The sequence below is a fragment of the Hippocampus zosterae genome, chromosome 2 (genome assembly GCF_025434085.1).
Source record: "Hippocampus zosterae strain Florida chromosome 2, ASM2543408v3, whole genome shotgun sequence".
NCBI lineage: Eukaryota > Metazoa > Chordata > Actinopteri > Syngnathiformes > Syngnathidae > Hippocampus > Hippocampus zosterae.
The window spans coordinates 4519323-4539420 of NC_067452.1; the positions used below are offsets into that span (position 1 = coordinate 4519323).

Consider the following 20098-nt stretch of genomic DNA (forward strand, 5'->3'; position numbering starts at 1 on the left):
TCTTGGTTTCCAGAGGGTTCAGTCAGGTACCTGTCACTTGATGTCTGCAACATAACAACATTAGGGTGTCAAAAGTTTCAGCATTCTTCATTCTGACCAGTTAAGAAATGAATAAATATTAATTATTATTGAACATTGCTCACAGGAGGGTTTGGGATGAATATACCACACTATAGAAAGTTAACACTGTTCAGTTCTGTGGAACAGCAATATGGGGACATTCGAACACAGGCTCTCCAGAGTTAGGTTAAGACAAAAGTCATGTCACCTGAAACACACTCAGGTTTTTCAGGTCTAAAGAAATATGAGGACATGACGACTGAAATCATGGAGAGTCCATGTTTCTGATTTATAACTTCTCCTGTGTTTGTCAAAGAAAGCTGAAAACTCAAACCTAGTATATCATGATAAGAAGTAGTAACCTGTTGTAAGAATGAAGTGGATCTCACTCCATTCATGGTCTCCAGAGGGTTCAGTCAGGTCACTTGGTGTCTGCAACATAACATTACGGTGTCAAAATATTCAGCATTCTTCATTCTGACCAGTTAAGAAATGAATAAACATTATTTCTCATTGAACATTGCTCACAGGAGAGTTTGGGATGAATATACCACACTATAGAAAGTTAACACTGTTCAGTTCTGTGGAACAGCAATATGGGGACATTCGAACACAGGCTCTCCAGAGTTAAGTTAAGACAAAAGTCATGTCACCTGAAACACACTCAGGTTTTTCAGGTCTAAAGAAATATGAGGACATGACGACTGAGATCATGGAGAGTCCATGTTTCTGATTTATAACTTCTCCTTGGTTTGTCAAAGAAAGCTGAAAACTCAAACCTAGTATATCATGATAAGAAGTAGTAACCGGTTGTAAGGATGAAGTGGATCTCTCACTCCATTCTTGGTTTCCAGAGGGTTCAGTCAGGTACCTGTCACTTGATGTCTGCAACATAACAACATTACGGTGTCAAAAGTTTCAGTATTCTTCATTCTGACCAGTTAAGAAATGAATAAATATTAATTATTATTGAACATTGCTCACGGGAGGGTTTGGGATGAATATACCACACAATAGAAAGTTAACACTGTTCAGTTCTGTGGAACAGCAATATGGGGACATTCGAACACAGGCTCTCCAGAGTTAGGTTAAGACAAAAGTCATGTCACCTGAAACACACTCAGGTTTTTCAGGTCTAAAGAAATATGAGGACATGACGACTGAAATCATGGAGAGTCCATGTTTCTGATTTATAACTTCTCCTGTGTTTGTCAAAGAAAGCTGAAAACTCAAACCTAGTATATCATGATAAGAAGTAGTAACCTGTTGTAAGAATGAAGTGGATCTCACTCCATTCATGGTCTCCAGAGGGTTCAGTCAGGTCACTTGGTGTCTGCAACATAACATTACGGTGTCAAAATATTCAGCATTCTTCATTCTGACCAGTTGAGAAATGAATAAACATTAATTATCATTGAACATTGCTCATGGGAGAGTTTGGGATGAATATACCACACTATAGAAAGTTAACACTGTTCAGTTCTGTGGAACAGCAATATGGGGACATTCGAACACAGGCTCTCCAGAGTTAGGTTAAGGCAAAAGTCATGTCACCTGAAACACACTCAGGTTTTTCAGGTCTAAAGAAATATGAGGACATGACGACTGAAATCATGGAGAGTCCATGTTTCTGATTTATAACTTCTTCTGTGTTTGTCAAAGAACATTGAAAATTCAAACCTAGTATATCATGATAAGAAGTAGTAACCTGTTGTAAGGATGAAGTGGATCTCTCACTCCATTCTTGGTTTCCAGAGGGTTCAGTCAGGTACCTGTCACTTGATGTCTGCAACATAACAACATTAGGGTGTCAAAAGTTTCAGCATTCTTCATTCTGACCAGTTAAGAAATGAATAAATATTAATTATTATTGAACATTGCTCACAGGAGGGTTTGGGATGAATATACCACACTATAGAAAGTTAACACTGTTCAGTTCTGTGGAACAGCAATATGGGGACATTCGAACACAGGCTCTCCAGAGTTAGGTTAAGACAAAAGTCATGTCACCTGAAACACACTCAGGTTTTTCAGGTCTAAAGAAATATGAGGACATGACGACTGAAATCATGGAGAGTCCATGTTTCTGATTTATAACTTCTCCTGTGTTTGTCAAAGAAAGCTGAAAACTCAAACCTAGTACATCATGATAAGAAGTAGTAACCTGTTGTAAGAATGAAGTGGATCTCACTCCATTCATGGTCTCCAGAGGGTTCAGTCAGGTCACTTGGTGTCTGCAACATAACATTACGGTGTCAAAATATTCAGCATTCTTCATTCTGACCAGTTAAGAAATGAATAAACATTATTTCTCATTGAACATTGCTCACAGGAGAGTTTGGGAGTAATGTACCACACAATAGAAAGTTAACACTGTTCTGCTCTGTGGAACAGCAATATGGGGACATTCGAACACAGGCTCTCCAGAGTTAGGTTAAGACAAAAGTCATGTCACCTGAAACACACTCAGGTTTTTCAGGTCTAAAGAAATATGAGGACATGACGACTGAGATCATGGAGAGTCCATGTTTCTGATTTATAACTTCTCCTTGGTTTGTCAAAGAAAGCTGAAAACTCAAACCTAGTATATCATGATAAGAAGTAGTAACCTGTTGTAAGGATGAAGTGGATCTCTCACTCCATTCATGGTCTCCAGAGGGTTCAGTCAGGTCACTTGGTGTCTGCAACATAACATTACGGTGTCAAAATATTCAGCATTCTTCATTCTGACCAGTTAAGAAATGAATAAACATTATTTCTCATTGAACATTGCTCACAGGAGAGTTTGGGAGTAATGTACCACACTATAGAAAGTTAACACTGTTCTGCTCTGTGGAACAGCAATATGGGGACATTCGAACACAGGCTCTCCAGAGTTAGGTTAAGACAAAAGTCATGTCACCTGAAACACACTCAGGTTTTTCAGGTCTAAAGAAATATGAGGACATGACGACTGAGATCATGGAGAGTCCAAGTTTCTGATTTATAACTTCTCCTGTGTTTGTCAAAGAAAGCTGAAAACTCAAACCTAGTATATCATAAGAAGTAGTAACCTGTTGTAAGAATGAAGTGGATCTCTCACTCCATTCATGGTCTCCAGAGGGTTCAGTTAGGTCACTTGGTGTCTGCAACATAACATTACGGTGTCAAAATATTCAGCATTCTTCATTCTGACCAGTTAAGAAATGAATAAACATTAATTATCATTGAACATTGCTCACGGGAGAGTTTGGGATGAATATACCACACTATAGAAAGTTAACACTGTTCAGTTCTGTGGAACAGCAATATGGGGACATTCGAACACAGGCTCTCCAGAGTTAGGTTAAGGCAAAAGTCATGTCACCTGAAACACACTCAGGTTTTTCAGGTCTAAAGAAATATGAGGACATGACGACTGAAATCATGGAGAGTCCATGTTTCTGATTTATAACTTCTCCTGTGTTTGTCAAAGAACATTGAAAATTCAAACCTAGTATATCATGATAAGACGTAGTAACCTGTTGTAAGGATGAAGTGGATCTCTCACTCCATTCTTGGTTTCCAGAGGGTTCAGTCAGGTACCTGTCACTTGATGTCTGCAACATAACAACATTACGGTGTCAAAAGTTTCAGCATTCTTCATTCTGACCAGTTAAGAAATGAATAAATATTAATTATTATTGAACATTGCTCACGGGAGGGTTTGGGATGAATATACCACACAATAGAAAGTTAACACTGTTCAGTTCTGTGGAACAGCAATATGGGGACATTCGAACACAGGCTCTCCAGAGTTAGGTTAAGACAAAAGTCATGTCACCTGAAACACACTCAGGTTTTTCAGGTCTAAAGAAATATGAGGACATGACGACTGAAATCATGGAGAGTCCATGTTTCTGATTTATAACTTCTCCTGTGTTTGTCAAAGAAAGCTGAAAACTCAAACCTAGTATATCATGATAAGAAGTAGTAACCTGTTGTAAGAATGAAGTGGATCTCACTCCATTCATGGTCTCCAGAGGGTTCAGTCAGGTCACTTGGTGTCTGCAACATAACATTACGGTGTCAAAATATTCAGCATTCTTCATTCTGACCAGTTGAGAAATGAATAAACATTAATTATCATTGAACATTGCTCACGGGAGAGTTTGGGATGAATATACCACACTATAGAAAGTTAACACTGTTCAGTTCTGTGGAACAGCAATATGGGGACATTCGAACACAGGCTCTCCAGAGTTAGGTTAAGGCAAAAGTCATGTCACCTGAAACACTCAGGTTTTTCAGGTCTAAAGAAATATGAGGACATGACGACTGAAATCATGGAGAGTCCATGTTTCTGATTTATAACTTCTTCTGTGTTTGTCAAAGAACATTGAAAATTCAAACCTAGTATATCATGATAAGAAGTAGTAACCTGTTGTAAGGATGAAGTGGATCTCTCACTCCATTCTTGGTTTCCAGAGGGTTCAGTCAGGTACCTGTCACTTGATGTCTGCAACATAACAACATTAGGGTGTCAAAAGTTTCAGCATTCTTCATTCTGACCAGTTAAGAAATGAATAAATATTAATTATTATTGAACATTGCTCACGGGAGGGTTTGGGATGAATATACCACACTATAGAAAGTTAACACTGTTCAGTTCTGTGGAACAGCAATATGGGGACATTCGAACACAGGCTCTCCAGAGTTAGGTTAAGACAAAAGTCATGTCACCTGAAACACACTCAGGTTTTTCAGGTCTAAAGAAATATGAGGACATGACGACTGAAATCATGGAGAGTCCATGTTTCTGATTTATAACTTCTCCTGTGTTTGTCAAAGAAAGCTGAAAACTCAAACCTAGTATATCATGATAAGAAGTAGTAACCTGTTGTAAGAATGAAGTGGATCTCACTCCATTCATGGTCTCCAGAGGGTTCAGTCAGGTCACTTGGTGTCTGCAACATAACATTACGGTGTCAAAATATTCAGCATTCTTCATTCTGACCAGTTAAGAAATGAATAAACATTATTTCTCATTGAACATTGCTCACAGGAGAGTTTGGGATGAATATACCACACTATAGAAAGTTAACACTGTTCAGTTCTGTGGAACAGCAATATGGGGACATTCGAACACAGGCTCTCCAGAGTTAAGTTAAGACAAAAGTCATGTCACCTGAAACACACTCAGGTTTTTCAGGTCTAAAGAAATATGAGGACATGACGACTGAGATCATGGAGAGTCCATGTTTCTGATTTATAACTTCTCCTTGGTTTGTCAAAGAAAGCTGAAAACTCAAACCTAGTATATCATGATAAGAAGTAGTAACCGGTTGTAAGGATGAAGTGGATCTCTCACTCCATTCTTGGTTTCCAGAGGGTTCAGTCAGGTACCTGTCACTTGATGTCTGCAACATAACAACATTACGGTGTCAAAAGTTTCAGTATTCTTCATTCTGACCAGTTAAGAAATGAATAAATATTAATTATTATTGAACATTGCTCACGGGAGGGTTTGGGATGAATATACCACACAATAGAAAGTTAACACTGTTCAGTTCTGTGGAACAGCAATATGGGGACATTCGAACACAGGCTCTCCAGAGTTAGGTTAAGACAAAAGTCATGTCACCTGAAACACACTCAGGTTTTTCAGGTCTAAAGAAATATGAGGACATGACGACTGAAATCATGGAGAGTCCATGTTTCTGATTTATAACTTCTCCTGTGTTTGTCAAAGAAAGCTGAAAACTCAAACCTAGTATATCATGATAAGAAGTAGTAACCTGTTGTAAGAATGAAGTGGATCTCACTCCATTCATGGTCTCCAGAGGGTTCAGTCAGGTCACTTGGTGTCTGCAACATAACATTACGGTGTCAAAATATTCAGCATTCTTCATTCTGACCAGTTGAGAAATGAATAAACATTAATTATCATTGAACATTGCTCATGGGAGAGTTTGGGATGAATATACCACACTATAGAAAGTTAACACTGTTCAGTTCTGTGGAACAGCAATATGGGGACATTCGAACACAGGCTCTCCAGAGTTAGGTTAAGGCAAAAGTCATGTCACCTGAAACACACTCAGGTTTTTCAGGTCTAAAGAAATATGAGGACATGACGACTGAAATCATGGAGAGTCCATGTTTCTGATTTATAACTTCTTCTGTGTTTGTCAAAGAACATTGAAAATTCAAACCTAGTATATCATGATAAGAAGTAGTAACCTGTTGTAAGGATGAAGTGGATCTCTCACTCCATTCTTGGTTTCCAGAGGGTTCAGTCAGGTACCTGTCACTTGATGTCTGCAACATAACAACATTAGGGTGTCAAAAGTTTCAGCATTCTTCATTCTGACCAGTTAAGAAATGAATAAATATTAATTATTATTGAACATTGCTCACAGGAGGGTTTGGGATGAATATACCACACTATAGAAAGTTAACACTGTTCAGTTCTGTGGAACAGCAATATGGGGACATTCGAACACAGGCTCTCCAGAGTTAGGTTAAGACAAAAGTCATGTCACCTGAAACACACTCAGGTTTTTCAGGTCTAAAGAAATATGAGGACATGACGACTGAAATCATGGAGAGTCCATGTTTCTGATTTATAACTTCTCCTGTGTTTGTCAAAGAAAGCTGAAAACTCAAACCTAGTACATCATGATAAGAAGTAGTAACCTGTTGTAAGAATGAAGTGGATCTCACTCCATTCATGGTCTCCAGAGGGTTCAGTCAGGTCACTTGGTGTCTGCAACATAACATTACGGTGTCAAAATATTCAGCATTCTTCATTCTGACCAGTTAAGAAATGAATAAACATTATTTCTCATTGAACATTGCTCACAGGAGAGTTTGGGAGTAATGTACCACACTATAGAAAGTTAACACTGTTCTGCTCTGTGGAACAGCAATATGGGGACATTCGAACACAGGCTCTCCAGAGTTAGGTTAAGACAAAAGTCATGTCACCTGAAACACACTCAGGTTTTTCAGGTCTAAAGAAATATGAGGACATGACGACTGAGATCATGGAGAGTCCATGTTTCTGATTTATAACTTCTCCTTGGTTTGTCAAAGAAAGCTGAAAACTCAAACCTAGTATATCATGATAAGAAGTAGTAACCTGTTGTAAGAATGAAGTGGATCTCACTCCATTCATGGTCTCCAGAGGGTTCAGTCAGGTCACTTGGTGTCTGCAACATAACATTACGGTGTCAAAATATTCAGCATTCTTCATTCTGACCAGTTGAGAAATGAATAAACATTAATTATCATTGAACATTGCTCACGGGAGAGTTTGGGATGAATATACCACACTATAGAAAGTTAACACTGTTCAGTTCTGTGGAACAGCAATATGGGGACATTCGAACACAGGCTCTCCAGAGTTAGGTTAAGGCAAAAGTCATGTCACCTGAAACACTCAGGTTTTTCAGGTCTAAAGAAATATGAGGACATGACGACTGAAATCATGGAGAGTCCATGTTTCTGATTTATAACTTCTTCTGTGTTTGTCAAAGAACATTGAAAATTCAAACCTAGTATATCATGATAAGAAGTAGTAACCTGTTGTAAGGATGAAGTGGATCTCTCACTCCATTCTTGGTTTCCAGAGGGTTCAGTCAGGTACCTGTCACTTGATGTCTGCAACATAACAACATTAGGGTGTCAAAAGTTTCAGCATTCTTCATTCTGACCAGTTAAGAAATGAATAAATATTAATTATTATTGAACATTGCTCACGGGAGGGTTTGGGATGAATATACCACACTATAGAAAGTTAACACTGTTCAGTTCTGTGGAACAGCAATATGGGGACATTCGAACACAGGCTCTCCAGAGTTAGGTTAAGACAAAAGTCATGTCACCTGAAACACACTCAGGTTTTTCAGGTCTAAAGAAATATGAGGACATGACGACTGAAATCATGGAGAGTCCATGTTTCTGATTTATAACTTCTCCTGTGTTTGTCAAAGAAAGCTGAAAACTCAAACCTAGTATATCATGATAAGAAGTAGTAACCTGTTGTAAGAATGAAGTGGATCTCACTCCATTCATGGTCTCCAGAGGGTTCAGTCAGGTCACTTGGTGTCTGCAACATAACATTACGGTGTCAAAATATTCAGCATTCTTCATTCTGACCAGTTAAGAAATGAATAAACATTATTTCTCATTGAACATTGCTCACAGGAGAGTTTGGGATGAATATACCACACTATAGAAAGTTAACACTGTTCAGTTCTGTGGAACAGCAATATGGGGACATTCGAACACAGGCTCTCCAGAGTTAAGTTAAGACAAAAGTCATGTCACCTGAAACACACTCAGGTTTTTCAGGTCTAAAGAAATATGAGGACATGACGACTGAGATCATGGAGAGTCCATGTTTATGATTTATAACTTCTCCTTGGTTTGTCAAAGAAAGCTGAAAACTCAAACCTAGTATATCATGATAAGAAGTAGTAACCGGTTGTAAGGATGAAGTGGATCTCTCACTCCATTCTTGGTTTCCAGAGGGTTCAGTCAGGTACCTGTCACTTGATGTCTGCAACATAACAACATTACGGTGTCAAAAGTTTCAGCATTCTTCATTCTGACCAGTTAAGAAATGAATAAATATTAATTATTATTGAACATTGCTCACGGGAGGGTTTGGGATGAATATACCACACAATAGAAAGTTAACACTGTTCAGTTCTGTGGAACAGCAATATGGGGACATTCGAACACAGGCTCTCCAGAGTTAGGTTAAGACAAAAGTCATGTCACCTGAAACACACTCAGGTTTTTCAGGTCTAAAGAAATATGAGGACATGACGACTGAAATCATGGAGAGTCCATGTTTCTGATTTATAACTTCTCCTGTGTTTGTCAAAGAAAGCTGAAAACTCAAACCTAGTATATCATGATAAGAAGTAGTAACCTGTTGTAAGAATGAAGTGGATCTCACTCCATTCATGGTCTCCAGAGGGTTCAGTCAGGTCACTTGGTGTCTGCAACATAACATTACGGTGTCAAAATATTCAGCATTCTTCATTCTGACCAGTTGAGAAATGAATAAACATTAATTATCATTGAACATTGCTCACGGGAGAGTTTGGGATGAATATACCACACTATAGAAAGTTAACACTGTTCAGTTCTGTGGAACAGCAATATGGGGACATTCGAACACAGGCTCTCCAGAGTTAGGTTAAGGCAAAAGTCATGTCACCTGAAACACTCAGGTTTTTCAGGTCTAAAGAAATATGAGGACATGACGACTGAAATCATGGAGAGTCCATGTTTCTGATTTATAACTTCTTCTGTGTTTGTCAAAGAACATTGAAATTTCAAACCTAGTATATCATGATAAGAAGTAGTAACCTGTTGTAAGGATGAAGTGGATCTCTCACTCCATTCTTGGTTTCCAGAGGGTTCAGTCAGGTACCTGTCACTTGATGTCTGCAACATAACAACATTAGGGTGTCAAAAGTTTCAGCATTCTTCATTCTGACCAGTTAAGAAATGAATAAATATTAATTATTATTGAACATTGCTCACGGGAGGGTTTGGGATGAATATACCACACTATAGAAAGTTAACACTGTTCAGTTCTGTGGAACAGCAATATGGGGACATTCGAACACAGGCTCTCCAGAGTTAGGTTAAGACAAAAGTCATGTCACCTGAAACACACTCAGGTTTTTCAGGTCTAAAGAAATATGAGGACATGACGACTGAAATCATGGAGAGTCCATGTTTCTGATTTATAACTTCTCCTTGGTTTGTCAAAGAAAGCTGAAAACTCAAACCTAGTATATCATGATAAGAAGTAGTAACCGGTTGTAAGGATGAAGTGGATCTCTCACTCCATTCTTGGTTTCCAGAGGGTTCAGTCAGGTACCTGTCACTTGATGTCTGCAACATAACAACATTACGGTGTCAAAAGTTTCAGTATTCTTCATTCTGACCAGTTAAGAAATGAATAAATATTAATTATTATTGAACATTGCTCACGGGAGGGTTTGGGATGAATATACCACACAATAGAAAGTTAACACTGTTCAGTTCTGTGGAACAGCAATATGGGGACATTCGAACACAGGCTCTCCAGAGTTAGGTTAAGACAAAAGTCATGTCACCTGAAACACACTCAGGTTTTTCAGGTCTAAAGAAATATGAGGACATGACGACTGAAATCATGGAGAGTCCATGTTTCTGATTTATAACTTCTCCTGTGTTTGTCAAAGAAAGCTGAAAACTCAAACCTAGTATATCATGATAAGAAGTAGTAACCTGTTGTAAGAATGAAGTGGATCTCACTCCATTCATGGTCTCCAGAGGGTTCAGTCAGGTCACTTGGTGTCTGCAACATAACATTACGGTGTCAAAATATTCAGCATTCTTCATTCTGACCAGTTGAGAAATGAATAAACATTAATTATCATTGAACATTGCTCATGGGAGAGTTTGGGATGAATATACCACACTATAGAAAGTTAACACTGTTCAGTTCTGTGGAACAGCAATATGGGGACATTCGAACACAGGCTCTCCAGAGTTAGGTTAAGGCAAAAGTCATGTCACCTGAAACACACTCAGGTTTTTCAGGTCTAAAGAAATATGAGGACATGACGACTGAAATCATGGAGAGTCCATGTTTCTGATTTATAACTTCTTCTGTGTTTGTCAAAGAAAGCTGAAAACTCAAACCTAGTATATCATGATAAGAAGTAGTAACCTGTTGTAAGAATGAAGTGGATCTCACTCCATTCATGGTCTCCAGAGGGTTCAGTCAGGTCACTTGGTGTCTGCAACATAACATTACGGTGTCAAAATATTCAGCATTCTTCATTCTGACCAGTTAAGAAATGAATAAACATTATTTCTCATTGAACATTGCTCACAGGAGAGTTTGGGATGAATATACCACACTATAGAAAGTTAACACTGTTCAGTTCTGTGGAACAGCAATATGGGGACATTCGAACACAGGCTCTCCAGAGTTAAGTTAAGACAAAAGTCATGTCACCTGAAACACACTCAGGTTTTTCAGGTCTAAAGAAATATGAGGACATGACGACTGAAATCATGGAGAGTCCATGTTTCTGATTTATAACTTCTCCTGTGTTTGTCAAAGAAAGCTGAAAACTCAAACCTAGTATATCATGATAAGAAGTAGTAACCTGTTGTAAGAATGAAGTGGATCTCACTCCATTCATGGTCTCCAGAGGGTTCAGTCAGGTCACTTGGTGTCTGCAACATAACATTACGGTGTCAAAATATTCAGCATTCTTCATTCTGACCAGTTAAGAAATGAATAAACATTATTTCTCATTGAACATTGCTCACAGGAGAGTTTGGGATGAATATACCACACTATAGAAAGTTAACACTGTTCAGTTCTGTGGAACAGCAATATGGGGACATTCGAACACAGGCTCTCCAGAGTTAAGTTAAGACAAAAGTCATGTCACCTGAAACACACTCAGGTTTTTCAGGTCTAAAGAAATATGAGGACATGACGACTGAGATCATGGAGAGTCCATGTTTCTGATTTATAACTTCTCCTTGGTTTGTCAAAGAAAGCTGAAAACTCAAACCTAGTATATCATGATAAGAAGTAGTAACCGGTTGTAAGGATGAAGTGGATCTCTCACTCCATTCTTGGTTTCCAGAGGGTTCAGTCAGGTACCTGTCACTTGATGTCTGCAACATAACAACATTACGGTGTCAAAAGTTTCAGTATTCTTCATTCTGACCAGTTAAGAAATGAATAAATATTAATTATTATTGAACATTGCTCACGGGAGGGTTTGGGATGAATATACCACACAATAGAAAGTTAACACTGTTCAGTTCTGTGGAACAGCAATATGGGGACATTCGAACACAGGCTCTCCAGAGTTAGGTTAAGACAAAAGTCATGTCACCTGAAACACACTCAGGTTTTTCAGGTCTAAAGAAATATGAGGACATGACGACTGAAATCATGGAGAGTCCATGTTTCTGATTTATAACTTCTCCTGTGTTTGTCAAAGAAAGCTGAAAACTCAAACCTAGTATATCATGATAAGAAGTAGTAACCTGTTGTAAGAATGAAGTGGATCTCACTCCATTCATGGTCTCCAGAGGGTTCAGTCAGGTCACTTGGTGTCTGCAACATAACATTACGGTGTCAAAATATTCAGCATTCTTCATTCTGACCAGTTGAGAAATGAATAAACATTAATTATCATTGAACATTGCTCATGGGAGAGTTTGGGATGAATATACCACACTATAGAAAGTTAACACTGTTCAGTTCTGTGGAACAGCAATATGGGGACATTCGAACACAGGCTCTCCAGAGTTAGGTTAAGGCAAAAGTCATGTCACCTGAAACACACTCAGGTTTTTCAGGTCTAAAGAAATATGAGGACATGACGACTGAAATCATGGAGAGTCCATGTTTCTGATTTATAACTTCTTCTGTGTTTGTCAAAGAACATTGAAAATTCAAACCTAGTATATCATGATAAGAAGTAGTAACCTGTTGTAAGGATGAAGTGGATCTCTCACTCCATTCTTGGTTTCCAGAGGGTTCAGTCAGGTACCTGTCACTTGATGTCTGCAACATAACAACATTAGGGTGTCAAAAGTTTCAGCATTCTTCATTCTGACCAGTTAAGAAATGAATAAATATTAATTATTATTGAACATTGCTCACAGGAGGGTTTGGGATGAATATACCACACTATAGAAAGTTAACACTGTTCAGTTCTGTGGAACAGCAATATGGGGACATTCGAACACAGGCTCTCCAGAGTTAGGTTAAGACAAAAGTCATGTCACCTGAAACACACTCAGGTTTTTCAGGTCTAAAGAAATATGAGGACATGACGACTGAAATCATGGAGAGTCCATGTTTCTGATTTATAACTTCTCCTGTGTTTGTCAAAGAAAGCTGAAAACTCAAACCTAGTACATCATGATAAGAAGTAGTAACCTGTTGTAAGAATGAAGTGGATCTCACTCCATTCATGGTCTCCAGAGGGTTCAGTCAGGTCACTTGGTGTCTGCAACATAACATTACGGTGTCAAAATATTCAGCATTCTTCATTCTGACCAGTTAAGAAATGAATAAACATTATTTCTCATTGAACATTGCTCACAGGAGAGTTTGGGAGTAATGTACCACACTATAGAAAGTTAACACTGTTCTGCTCTGTGGAACAGCAATATGGGGACATTCGAACACAGGCTCTCCAGAGTTAGGTTAAGACAAAAGTCATGTCACCTGAAACACACTCAGGTTTTTCAGGTCTAAAGAAATATGAGGACATGACGACTGAGATCATGGAGAGTCCATGTTTCTGATTTATAACTTCTCCTTGGTTTGTCAAAGAAAGCTGAAAACTCAAACCTAGTATATCATGATAAGAAGTAGTAACCTGTTGTAAGAATGAAGTGGATCTCACTCCATTCATGGTCTCCAGAGGGTTCAGTCAGGTCACTTGGTGTCTGCAACATAACATTACGGTGTCAAAATATTCAGCATTCTTCATTCTGACCAGTTGAGAAATGAATAAACATTAATTATCATTGAACATTGCTCACGGGAGAGTTTGGGATGAATATACCACACTATAGAAAGTTAACACTGTTCAGTTCTGTGGAACAGCAATATGGGGACATTCGAACACAGGCTCTCCAGAGTTAGGTTAAGGCAAAAGTCATGTCACCTGAAACACTCAGGTTTTTCAGGTCTAAAGAAATATGAGGACATGACGACTGAAATCATGGAGAGTCCATGTTTCTGATTTATAACTTCTTCTGTGTTTGTCAAAGAACATTGAAAATTCAAACCTAGTATATCATGATAAGAAGTAGTAACCTGTTGTAAGGATGAAGTGGATCTCTCACTCCATTCTTGGTTTCCAGAGGGTTCAGTCAGGTACCTGTCACTTGATGTCTGCAACATAACAACATTAGGGTGTCAAAAGTTTCAGCATTCTTCATTCTGACCAGTTAAGAAATGAATAAATATTAATTATTATTGAACATTGCTCACGGGAGGGTTTGGGATGAATATACCACACTATAGAAAGTTAACACTGTTCAGTTCTGTGGAACAGCAATATGGGGACATTCGAACACAGGCTCTCCAGAGTTAGGTTAAGACAAAAGTCATGTCACCTGAAACACACTCAGGTTTTTCAGGTCTAAAGAAATATGAGGACATGACGACTGAAATCATGGAGAGTCCATGTTTCTGATTTATAACTTCTCCTGTGTTTGTCAAAGAAAGCTGAAAACTCAAACCTAGTATATCATGATAAGAAGTAGTAACCTGTTGTAAGAATGAAGTGGATCTCACTCCATTCATGGTCTCCAGAGGGTTCAGTCAGGTCACTTGGTGTCTGCAACATAACATTACGGTGTCAAAATATTCAGCATTCTTCATTCTGACCAGTTAAGAAATGAATAAACATTATTTCTCATTGAACATTGCTCACAGGAGAGTTTGGGATGAATATACCACACTATAGAAAGTTAACACTGTTCAGTTCTGTGGAACAGCAATATGGGGACATTCGAACACAGGCTCTCCAGAGTTAAGTTAAGACAAAAGTCATGTCACCTGAAACACACTCAGGTTTTTCAGGTCTAAAGAAATATGAGGACATGACGACTGAGATCATGGAGAGTCCATGTTTATGATTTATAACTTCTCCTTGGTTTGTCAAAGAAAGCTGAAAACTCAAACCTAGTATATCATGATAAGAAGTAGTAACCGGTTGTAAGGATGAAGTGGATCTCTCACTCCATTCTTGGTTTCCAGAGGGTTCAGTCAGGTACCTGTCACTTGATGTCTGCAACATAACAACATTACGGTGTCAAAAGTTTCAGTATTCTTCATTCTGACCAGTTAAGAAATGAATAAATATTAATTATTATTGAACATTGCTCACGGGAGGGTTTGGGATGAATATACCACACAATAGAAAGTTAACACTGTTCAGTTCTGTGGAACAGCAATATGGGGACATTCGAACACAGGCTCTCCAGAGTTAGGTTAAGACAAAAGTCATGTCACCTGAAACACACTCAGGTTTTTCAGGTCTAAAGAAATATGAGGACATGACGACTGAAATCATGGAGAGTCCATGTTTCTGATTTATAACTTCTCCTGTGTTTGTCAAAGAAAGCTGAAAACTCAAACCTAGTATATCATGATAAGAAGTAGTAACCTGTTGTAAGAATGAAGTGGATCTCACTCCATTCATGGTCTCCAGAGGGTTCAGTCAGGTCACTTGGTGTCTGCAACATAACATTACGGTGTCAAAATATTCAGCATTCTTCATTCTGACCAGTTGAGAAATGAATAAACATTAATTATCATTGAACATTGCTCATGGGAGAGTTTGGGATGAATATACCACACTATAGAAAGTTAACACTGTTCAGTTCTGTGGAACAGCAATATGGGGACATTCGAACACAGGCTCTCCAGAGTTAGGTTAAGGCAAAAGTCATGTCACCTGAAACACACTCAGGTTTTTCAGGTCTAAAGAAATATGAGGACATGACGACTGAAATCATGGAGAGTCCATGTTTCTGATTTATAACTTCTTCTGTGTTTGTCAAAGAACATTGAAAATTCAAACCTAGTATATCATGATAAGAAGTAGTAACCTGTTGTAAGGATGAAGTGGATCTCTCACTCCATTCTTGGTTTCCAGAGGGTTCAGTCAGGTACCTGTCACTTGATGTCTGCAACATAACAACATTAGGGTGTCAAAAGTTTCAGCATTCTTCATTCTGACCAGTTAAGAAATGAATAAATATTAATTATTATTGAACATTGCTCACAGGAGGGTTTGGGATGAATATACCACACTATAGAAAGTTAACACTGTTCAGTTCTGTGGAACAGCAATATGGGGACATTCGAACACAGGCTCTCCAGAGTTAGGTTAAGACAAAAGTCATGTCACCTGAAACACACTCAGGTTTTTCAGGTCTAAAGAAATATGAGGACATGACGACTGAAATCATGGAGAGTCCATGTTTCTGATTTATAACTTCTCCTGTGTTTGTCAAAGAAAGCTGAAAACTCAAACCTAGTACATCATGATAAGAAGTAGTAACCTGTTGTAAGAATGAAGTGGATCTCACTCCATTCATGGTCTCCAGAGGGTTCAGTCAGGTCACTTGGTGTCTGCAACATAACATTACGGTGTCAAAATATTCAGCATTCTTCATTCTGACCAGTTAAGAAATGAATAAACATTATTTCTCATTGAACATTGCTCACAGGAGAGTTTGGGAGTAATGTACCACACTATAGAAAGTTAACACTGTTCTGCTCTGTGGAACAGCAATATGGGGACATTCGAACACAGGCTCTCCAGAGTTAGGTTAAGACAAAAGTCATGTCACCTGAAACACACTCAGGTTTTTCAGGTCTAAAGAAATATGAGGACATGACGACTGAGATCATGGAGAGTCCATGTTTCTGATTTATAACTTCTCCTTGGTTTGTCAAAGAAAGCTGAAAACTCAAACCTAGTATATCATGATAAGAAGTAGTAACCTGTTGTAAGGATGAAGTGGATCTCTCACTCCATTCATGGTCTCCAGAGGGTTCAGTCAGGTCACTTGGTGTCTGCAACATAACATTACGGTGTCAAAATATTCAGCATTCTTCATTCTGACCAGTTAAGAAATGAATCAACATTATTTCTCATTGAACATTGCTCACAGGAGAGTTTGGGAGTAATGTACCACACTATAGAAAGTTAACACTGTTCTGCTCTGTGGAACAGCAATATGGGGACATTCGAACACAGGCTCTCCAGAGTTAGGTTAAGACAAAAGTCATGTCACCTGAAACACACTCAGGTTTTTCAGGTCTAAAGAAATATGAGGACATGACGACTGAGATCATGGAGAGTCCATGTTTCTGATTTATAACTTCTCCTGTGTTTGTCAAAGAAAGCTGAAAACTCAAACCTAGTATATCATAAGAAGTAGTAACCTGTTGTAAGAATGAAGTGGATCTCTCACTCCATTCATGGTCTCCAGAGGGTTCAGTTAGGTCACTTGGTGTCTGCAACATAACATTACGGTGTCAAAATATTCAGCATTCTTCATTCTGACCAGTTAAGAAATGAATAAACATTAATTATCATTGAACATTGCTCACGGGAGAGTTTGGGATGAATATACCACACTATAGAAAGTTAACACTGTTCAGTTCTGTGGAACAGCAATATGGGGACATTCGAACACAGGCTCTCCAGAGTTAGGTTAAGGCAAAAGTCATGTCACCTGAAACACACTCAGGTTTTTCAGGTCTAAAGAAATATGAGGACATGACGACTGAAATCATGGAGAGTCCATGTTTCTGATTTATAACTTCTCCTGTGTTTGTCAAAGAACATTGAAAATTCAAACCTAGTATATCATGATAAGACGTAGTAACCTGTTGTAAGGATGAAGTGGATCTCTCACTCCATTCTTGGTTTCCAGAGGGTTCAGTCAGGTACCTGTCACTTGATGTCTGCAACATAACAACATTACGGTGTCAAAAGTTTCAGCATTCTTCATTCTGACCAGTTAAGAAATGAATAAATATTAATTATTATTGAACATTGCTCACGGGAGGGTTTGGGATGAATATACCACACAATAGAAAGTTAACACTGTTCAGTTCTGTGGAACAGCAATATGGGGACATTCGAACACAGGCTCTCCAGAGTTAGGTTAAGACAAAAGTCATGTCACCTGAAACACACTCAGGTTTTTCAGGTCTAAAGAAATATGAGGACATGACGACTGAAATCATAGAGAGTCTATGTTTCTGATTTAGAACTTCTCCTGTGTTTGTCAAAGAAAGCTGAAAACTCAAACCTAGTATATCATGATAAGAAGTAGTAACCTGTTGTAAGAATGAAGTGGATCTATCACTCCATTCATGGTCTCCAGAGGGTTCAGTCAGGTCACTTGGTGTCTGCAACATAACATTACGGTGTCAAAATATTCAGCATTCTTCATTCTGACCAGTTAAGAAATGAATAAACATTATTTCTCATTGAACATTGCTCACAGGAGAATTTGGGAATAATGTACCACACTATAGAAAGTTAACACTGTTCAGCTCTGAGTAACAGCAATATGGGGACATTGGAACACAGGCTCTCCAGAGTTAGGTTAAGACAAAAGTCATGTCACCTGAAACACACTCAGGTTTTTCAGGTCTAAAGAAATATGAGGACATGACGACTGAAATCATGGAGAGTCCATGTTTCTGATTTATAACTTCTCCTGTGTTTGTCAAAGAAAGCTGAAAACTCAAACCTAGTATATCATGATAAGAAGTAGTAACCTGTTGTAAGAATGAAGTGGATCTCACTCCATTCATGGTCTCCAGAGGGTTCAGTCAGGTCACTTGGTGTCTGCAACATAACATTACGGTGTCAAAATATTCAGCATTCTTCATTCTGACCAGTTAAGAAATGAATAAACATTATTTCTCATTGAACATTGCTCACAGGAGAGTTTGGGAGTAATGTACCACACTATAGAAAGTTAACACTGTTCTGCTCTGTGGAACAGCAATATGGGGACATTCGAACACAGGCTCTCCAGAGTTAGGTTAAGACAAAAGTCATGTCACCTGAAACACACTCAGGTTTTTCAGGTCTAAAGAAATATGAGGACATGACGACTGAGATCATGGAGAGTCCATGTTTCTGATTTATAACTTCTCCTTGGTTTGTCAAAGAAAGCTGAAAACTCAAACCTAGTATATCATGATAAGAAGTAGTAACCTGTTGTAAGGATGAAGTGGATCTCTCACTCCATTCTTGGTCTCCACAGGGTTCAATCAGGTACCTTTCACTTGGTGTCTGCAACATAAATAAGATATTCCTAGTTCTACATGGCAATACAATATTCTCAATAATTGAATGATAATGGCTGCTAAACATTTTCTTCAAAAGTACTCCAATATGATCAATGGCATAAAAAAACATGCTGTTTATTGTGACATTTTTGGGGTAAATACAATGTACGAATAAAATCTGTCACTGTGACAGGCTTTGGTTGCAGCTCTTGTCATGTGCTTGCGGTAGCCATAAGAATTACAGTAGATAGCAGGTAGATTGATAGCATACCTTTATAATCATTGATCCACTGGGCTTTCAAACAAGGCTTGTTGACTCCAGATAAAAGGAGCAGCCTCAGATTCAGGGCTCAGTCTGGTTCTTCTTTGTGAGATTATCACCACCAGTAAACATCTACAATGGAAAGTGAGAAGAAGTCAGCCAGACAAGCAAGCACAATATTATGGCAGCACTTATTTTGGCTCAGAAAGTACTGAGCCAAAGAAATATTATTTTCTTGCTCAAGAATACAAAAATTCAATTCATCAAACATTTGCTGGTCAGACTAATAGATTCGGGCAAACCATTTGTCAGGCAGATAACAATGTAAAATTAAAATAGAGTAACACAATATTGTCTTGACCAAATGTACCAACAAAGCTGAATTCTGCTATAATTTCATTGCAAACGTTTGTTTGTTTTTTCATTGAAACGGTGTACAATTGAATCAGCACAAGAATAAACAGTGTAAATACACCAGGCTTAGCGTAAATGCTAGAAGTGCCTGGCCCACTTTCATTAGGCTACCTGTACTAACTAATTTAAATTAACTGCAATCGAATAAAACAAATACTGCACTGAAATAAACATATGGCACCAAAACCAAGTTCCACAGACTGTGTTGTTAAATATTTAGAAACGTTTTCCAGAACCTTGCCTGCAGGACATGTCCACATTACTTTTACTTTAAGCTTATTAGCATGCTAACGATCGAGCTAGCTAGCTAGCTAGCTGTCTTATTGAATGATATTACCTTTGGTGGGCACTGTTAAACGCGGTTATATTAAACAACTTCTATGTTACGGTAAGATAAACGAAAAGGAATTGCTTACCCGATGGTCATCCATGCGTGGTCGTGTTTGAGAGTAGGATTGTCTGGCTGCTTCACATGTTGGATTTTGTGTCACTGCTAATTGATGTGACTT

The 20098-nt window shown here is 38.4% G+C and overlaps 1 protein-coding gene and 1 long non-coding RNA gene across 7 annotated transcripts in view; one reads left to right on the forward strand and one right to left on the reverse strand.

The window, feature by feature from the left end:
- The window catches only part of LOC127596358 (interleukin-1 receptor accessory protein-like 1), a 268134-nt gene that overhangs the window by 16638 nt on the left and 231398 nt on the right, over window positions 1-20098 (forward strand). The window lies entirely within an intron of this gene.
- LOC127596434 (uncharacterized) lies at window positions 210-17771 on the reverse strand. 3 transcript variants are annotated; one of them, XR_007961464.1, is made up of 3 exons: window positions 17464-17771; window positions 3533-3988; window positions 210-394 (listed from the first exon to the last, which is right to left on the reverse strand). It is a non-coding gene; the product is annotated as an uncharacterized LOC127596434 (long non-coding RNA). The 3 variants fall into 3 exon arrangements; XR_007961462.1 differs by lacking the exon at window positions 210-394 and adding an exon at window positions 1019-1295; XR_007961463.1 differs by lacking the exon at window positions 210-394 and adding an exon at window positions 2005-2196.